The following is a 6,922-nucleotide window of genomic DNA, read 5'->3' on the forward strand; positions in this document are numbered from 1 at the left end:
ATATGTTAACCCTAAGCATGGTGAAAGGGCTGTCCTAGAAGATTCCTAGCTCAGCATCTGGAAAGAACTTTTTCTTGACTCACCTCCTCAACTCTCATTGGTGGAGTCTTGGTTCTTGATCCACAGCTGATGCCTCCATCCTCCCTGGACACTCTTTTCCCTAAATTTGGAGAGCACCACTAATCCATGTTTTGCTCCTATTTTTCTGACCATTTGTCCTCAGTTTCCTTTCCCGGTTCCTTTTCATTGCCCAACCTGTAAGTGGCTGTGTCCCAGGACTCAGTCCTTACACCTTATTGCTCCTTTGTCTACAGTCCCTTTTTTGGTAATTGTGTCACTTCTGAACTTTAGATTCCACCTGTATGCTCACAATTTCCAGATTTATATCCCCATCCCAGATCATTTCCCTGAGCTCTACAATTGTACAGCATGTCCCAAAAGTTGCCCCTATAGCCCCCATACAAAAGAAAGATGGGAAACTGTAGCTAAATGTACCTTTACTTACAAAATGTTCATTGCAAAATTTTACAGATGTGGCCAACATGTAAAGAATATTTTGTAAAATTTTATAATGAATAGTTTGTAAATAAGGGACATTTAACTGCGATTTCCCATTTTCCTTATGTATGGTGACTTTAGGGGCAACTTTTGGGACACGCTGTATATAAAATCGCCTACTCAGGCTTGGCACCTCTAGCTCAGTGAGTAGGACACCGGCCACATACACCAAAGGTGGCAGGTTTCAGCCTGGCCTGGGCCTGCTAAATAACAATGACAACTGCAACCAAAGCACAGCTGGGTGTTGTGGCAGGCACCTGTAGTCCCAGCTACTTAGGAGGCTGAGGCAAGAGAATCGCTTAAGTCCAAGAGTTTGAGGTTGCTGTGAACTGTGATGCCACGGCCCTCTACCAAGCATGACATGAGATTCTGTCTCAAAAAAAAAAAAAAAAAAAAAAGAAGAAGAAAATTGCCTACTCAATATATTCTTTTCAACATTTAAGAGTCATATAAAATTTGATGAGTCTAAAACTGCAATCTTCCCTCTGTCACACTGCCCCCGAAGGCCCCAGGTCTCTTCCATCTCAGGAAATGTCAACACCAGTTGCTCAAGTCAGAGTTTTCTGAATTATTCCCGACTCCTCCTTTTCCCCAAATCCCAGAAACAATCCACTGGCAAGTCTTTTTAAATTATACATTCAGATATATCGTAAATCTTTTCCTTTCTTAGCCCCTCGATCTGATCACCTCGGCTGAATTATTATGATAGCTTCCTCACTGGTCTCTTTGTTTCTCCCTTCACAATCTTGGAGAAGGTCCCCAACAAAGTTCTCATTCACACTCAGGTCAGAACACGTTCCTGCCTCTGCTCAGAATGCTCCAATGGTTCCCAGAGTAAACACCCATCCTTACAACAGCCAAGACCTCCACCCTGGGGGACTGGATACTTCCCTGATCCCTTCTCCTAGTAATCTCCAGCTATACTGACCTTGCTTCTTTCTGGACCCCCCTGCTGGGGGAGGAGTCCCTCATTCCTCCAGGTGCTTGCATTTGCTGATTCTTCCGCCTGGATGCCTTTTCCCTGAGATGGGTGCCACCACCACCCCTCTTTAAGGTTTTGCTGAAGAGCCGTCTACTCGGTGGTATCTGCCACATGCCCAGTTTGTAGCCACCTTTTACACAAGGAGCTCACTCTCTCCGTTCCCTCTTTATCATCTTCCATGGTATTTATAACTGTCCAGCGTGTCATATTATTTTGGGGTTTATTTTCTGTCTTCCCCTGCCACAAAAGCAGGGGTATGTGTCTGTTTTGTTCACTGTTATTTCTGTGGTACCTAGAACAACATGCAGCACATCATATGTGTTCAATCTGTTGCTGAAGATTGAATGTCGCGAATGAATGAGCAAACCTTACCACTCACACGGGGCGGATATGATTCCCTCCCTGTCATAGGGCGGCTCAATGCTTGTCAAGCTGCATCCATCTTAAAATGACGCTCTTCGGAAGCGATTCTCCTCTCCCTGCCTTAGTGCAAACCTACAGCCAAGGAAGGAGATCTGGACAACACAGTCACAGGACGGGCTCCAGAAGAAAAGGTAAAAGATTGTCAGGAAGAGGAAGCAGGCGAGCACCAAGGGCAAGCCCGGCCCGCTCTTCCCACTCTCCACCCAGACAATGTGCTCCAGAGGCTACTATGATGGTCGGCAAGCTATTTCTTTCAACAGAGCTTTATTTCAGCTTAGTGGCCAAGTGTAATCTGAATAAAAGGAATAAGGCAGGTTATTCAGTTTCTAATTGCTACTTGCACAAGTTTTTCCTAATTGCATTTTCCATAGACAGTTTGTGCCAAAATGAACATTCCACTAATGACGCTGGCAAGACAGTTTGTCAAACACTGACACCTAGTGAATGTTACTATACAGACCTTGTTCTGGGCTCTGTTTCAGGTCCAAGAAATTCCACAGACATTCAGTTTAGGAGGCAGTCAAATCTCATTCACCTACTCTCAGTATTAGACTTGGCAGAGTTTGACTCCGAAGTGGCGCTCCTGCTCATTACGGGGCCCCCGCGCAGGAGTGAGTGTATGCCCTTGGAATGCTGGCAAAAATTTTAATCTAAGAAAAACAACTAGGACAGAAGAACTCCTGCAAAATCACCCAGAGAGGCTCTCAAGTCAAATATAAATGTTTAATTTCTGTTAACTGCCGTGGTGTGTGATCAGCACCGAGTTGTGCTCCTTCGTTGACACAGCCAGGGAAGCTCAGCCTTCAGCTGCAGGGGACCTGGGCCCAGCTGCCAGGCTGGCTCTGAGATAAGAGTGTCTTAAAGTCTGAGCACTGGCACTTCGGAGGCCCTCCCTGCCAACTGGTGTGATTTATGGAGGAATCTTAGACCCATGGAGAGACAGGAACTTCTGGGAGATATGATGGAATCTAAATGGAACTTGGAATCACACGACATTGGAAACTAATGAGAGGTCCACCAGACAGTGAAATTTCACTCATTTACTAAACTTCTCTGCAATTGTGTTTACTGTGCTATGAAAAGAAGAGATGGCCATGGCCTGTGGTTTTGAGGTGTAGGAAATGAGATGTGCAAGGAAAGAGCTTAATAACCTACAGGATCGGTCTTTTCTTTTCTTTTCTTTCTTTCTTTTTTTTTCTTGCTCCTTCAGGATCACACAGCAAAGGGCTGGGCCAAGCTTAAAACACAGCTCTGTGTTCTGGGTTCATATGTTGTTCTTTTCTATTGCTCTGCCTAAGGGGCAAGTGGAGAAACCGTAGCGTTGAAAGGGTGTGCACCCACCACCTCCCGTCTCCTGCCTTCTATAGCCTGATACTTGAACTCATAAAAGCCTTTTCTGCCCAGAAAAGTAGCCAGTGATCTCAGCGTTCCGGCCTTGGCCCTGCTGGCTTGTAAGGAGTGTGCTCTCACATTTGCCTTTCTGGGGTGGAGAGGTGGGTATGATTCAGGTGAGGACATGAGCTCTGAACCAGATTGCCTAACTTCAGACCCTCACTCCTCCTCTTATTAGCTGTACAGCCTCAGCCAAATCTCTTAAACTCTCTCTGCCTTTGCCTCAGTTATCCCGTCTGTAAAATGGGATAAAAGCAATATTTATGCCTTAGGGAGATATATGTAAACATACAAGGTGGATATAAAGTTTGTTTTCAATTTACTATGTTAACCTATTTTAAATTGCACAGAAACATTACGCGCACCCTGTATAGAGCGATTGCATAGCTAATAATAATGTTGCTATGTATGGCATGTTCTGTAGAGAAGGCATAAATAAAGGGATACCAGTGTTAGACTTGTCTGTTTATGTGGATTGTCCCAGTTTGGAGGAATTTAGATTAGGTTACTGTCCAATTCCCTGAGAAGCCCAAAAGCCCCATCTTATTCTTGGTTAGGTCGTGGCAAGCCTGTATGGACCTCTAAGAGAGACTGACGAGGTCTCCATGTTGATGCTCTTCCCTCCCCTCTACTCCTCCTCCCTCTGTCTCTCTCCCTTTTTCTTCCTTCTCTTTCCCTTACTCTTTTATCCCTCCTTCTCTCAGTCTCAACCTTTCCCCTAACCTTCACCATCTGATAGAAGCTGGACTTTTTGGTCTCTTGGCCCTCTGTCCCTTGTCATCCCCCTCTGTCCCTTCTTTGCCCTGTAATCTCTCAGTATTTACAGGGAACAGCACAAGAGCGTGTGTGTGTTCATCTGTCCTTTTACTGGTGATATAGAATTAGAAGTGCTTGCCAAAGCCAGAACCTGCCTTCTCCTTTCAAGATTTGTTCCAGAATGTCCATAGTGGCTACCTGGGTTCCCTCACAGTGATTCAGAAGCGAACCAAAAAACGGGAAATGACCTTTGTTCCAATGAAGTGGAATCTGGAGTGCCTAGAAAGACAAACGCAAGAAGTCCTTCTGGGCTTTTCCATAATTACTGCTCTGTAATTCTTTTGTTAATGATCCACAGCGACCAGCTTTCCTAACATGTTACATACAACATTATATACACATGTCAGGGACATTTTCAGTCTTAGAGGCCAAAATCTTCATCGAATTAATTAGCTACTGGGGCCCTTCTAGGTGCCTTTGGAACATTTCCTAACTCTGATCATTCTTATCATTTTTTGTTATTAGAAAATATTTTAGCCATGTCAAAAGTTAGAAAGGTAATATATCCACCATCTGTCAAAAAATACGACAAATACAGCTTGTTCTTGCCTTCTTGTCAATTAATAAGTCTACCGTGTCTTTTTTTAAACTTATGAGTTTTTCTTTTTTGCTGTTTAAAATTCAATGATGTCATGTTTTAAGTCTATTTCTTGAATAGATATATGTTGACTTAGCTTAGTTACATGTACTTTTTTACTACTATTATATCCTGTGTTTTCCATTTGTGTTAATTCTTCCATATCTATTATTTTCTCCTTTAATAATCTTGTTTAGATTGATCAATATTTTCTTATTCTTTACTGTGCTTTTGGTTTAGAAGCTATATATTCTTTTTCTCTTTTTTATGGTTATTTAATGATTTTTACTTAGTCATGGAAACTTAAGAAAATCAAAAGCTACCAATAACTTTCTTTTGCTGAACAGTAACTTAGAATGCTTTACCTCTGAAGATTGTCCACATTGAGCTAGTTCTTGAACCAATTTACCCATTATTCTTCTTTTAGTTTATAGATTAATTGCTAAACAAATATAACCATTTATTTACTCATTCCTTTCTTCATCATTGCTTCTTTTACCTCAACTATCCTTACTGGGAGAATTTACAATTTTTGATGTAAAAGTCCTATGGTGAAAAAAATTCTCAACACTGTTCTTTTGAATATGTGTTCATTGTGTGTGTTCTTGGTATTGAAATTTATTTTTTTAGTTTGGCTATAAAAACTAAACTAACAATTATTTTCTTTAGCACTTGAAGGCTATTATTTCTCTTCTTCTGCAGTCTACTTTGTAGTATTAATATGCCGTTTGTTATAATTAACACCTTGCCCTGGATAGCTTACATTCTCCCATGTCTTATGATTTGGGGCTATATGCTTATGTTAGAAATGAGTGAGAGCTTTATTTAAGGAAACCTTGGAACTGAGTGTGTGAGTCTCTGAGGTGACTTTATGCTTTCTTCTGCCAAGAGCATTCCTAGACCAATGACTTAACTCAGTGTTTTCCAACCTTTTTTGCCTCATGGCACACACTTGAACCTATAGTTCAACTTCCACGACTCATTTAAGTTATGTTGACCAAAAAGAGAGAGATTAAAAAAAAAAAAAAAGAATATACTTACGGTGCTTTGAACTTCTTTTGAAAACAATTTAATTAGTGATCTTCAAAAAATTTCAAGACACTGCTAAGATCCTCTCATGACACACCAGGGTGCCACGTGGCACATGGGTTGAAAATCACTAGCTTACCATACTGAACCTCAGAGTCAAAGCCTTCTATGACAGACATACTCTTATCTGACAATGTGAATGTTACTTTTTTTGTTATTATTATTATTGCTCAATATTTCGTTGCATCAATCATCTGGTTTCTTTTCTGAATATATTTATCTTCGTTTGTTCTTTACAAGGTTTTTGTTTCTAGTCCTTATCTTAAACATTGTTATTGTTCTTAAATTTTAAGCCTTTTTAATTTTGTGAAGGACAAAAGTGGAAACCAAATAAACACATGTATATGTATAGAGAAAATAAAAAAAAAAAAAAAAAGAAAATCACTGGCTTAATCACTTTCTCACTAAAATACTATTCCTGCACTGCTAGACCATATAGGACTATACATTTGATTCAGCATCTAGTCAAGGACACGCCTCTGCATACAAATTCTTAGAGCAGAACTTTTCACTTACAGCCCAGGCCAGAAAGGACACATTTTCTCTGCTCAACTCCATAAACTGGTAGATGTTTTCCCCACCCTCCCAACCTCACTCCTGGCAAAACTTTCCTTTCACCAAGGGTGTAGCTCTTTGATGGCCCTGGCTTTATCCAGACATTTCAGCTAGTTCCTCATGGTGCATAGTTTCAACATTTGTTTCTTAAGTCCTGATAAAAGTTAAAAACCTACACCCTCCATAGTCTACTACCCTTGACTCTCACCTTCTTTGTATGTCTTACAGAGTTCCATTGTTTTCCTGAGAAGTCAGACATTAAATATATATATATTATATTATATATATATGCAATATATATATCTTATTGCATTTTTCCATTAGGATGACCATTATCAAAGACACAAATAACCAGTGTTGATAAAGAGGTGGAGAAATTGGGACCCTTGGGTGTTGCTGGTAGAAATGCAAACTGGTGCAGCCGCTACAGAAGATAGTAAGATGGGGAGGCGCCTGTGGCTCAGTGAGTAGGGCGCCAGCCCCATATACCGAGGGTGGCGGGTTCAAACCCAGCCCCAGCCAAACTGCAA

The sequence above is a fragment of the Nycticebus coucang genome, chromosome 17, assembly GCF_027406575.1.
Source record: "Nycticebus coucang isolate mNycCou1 chromosome 17, mNycCou1.pri, whole genome shotgun sequence".
NCBI lineage: Eukaryota > Metazoa > Chordata > Mammalia > Primates > Lorisidae > Nycticebus > Nycticebus coucang.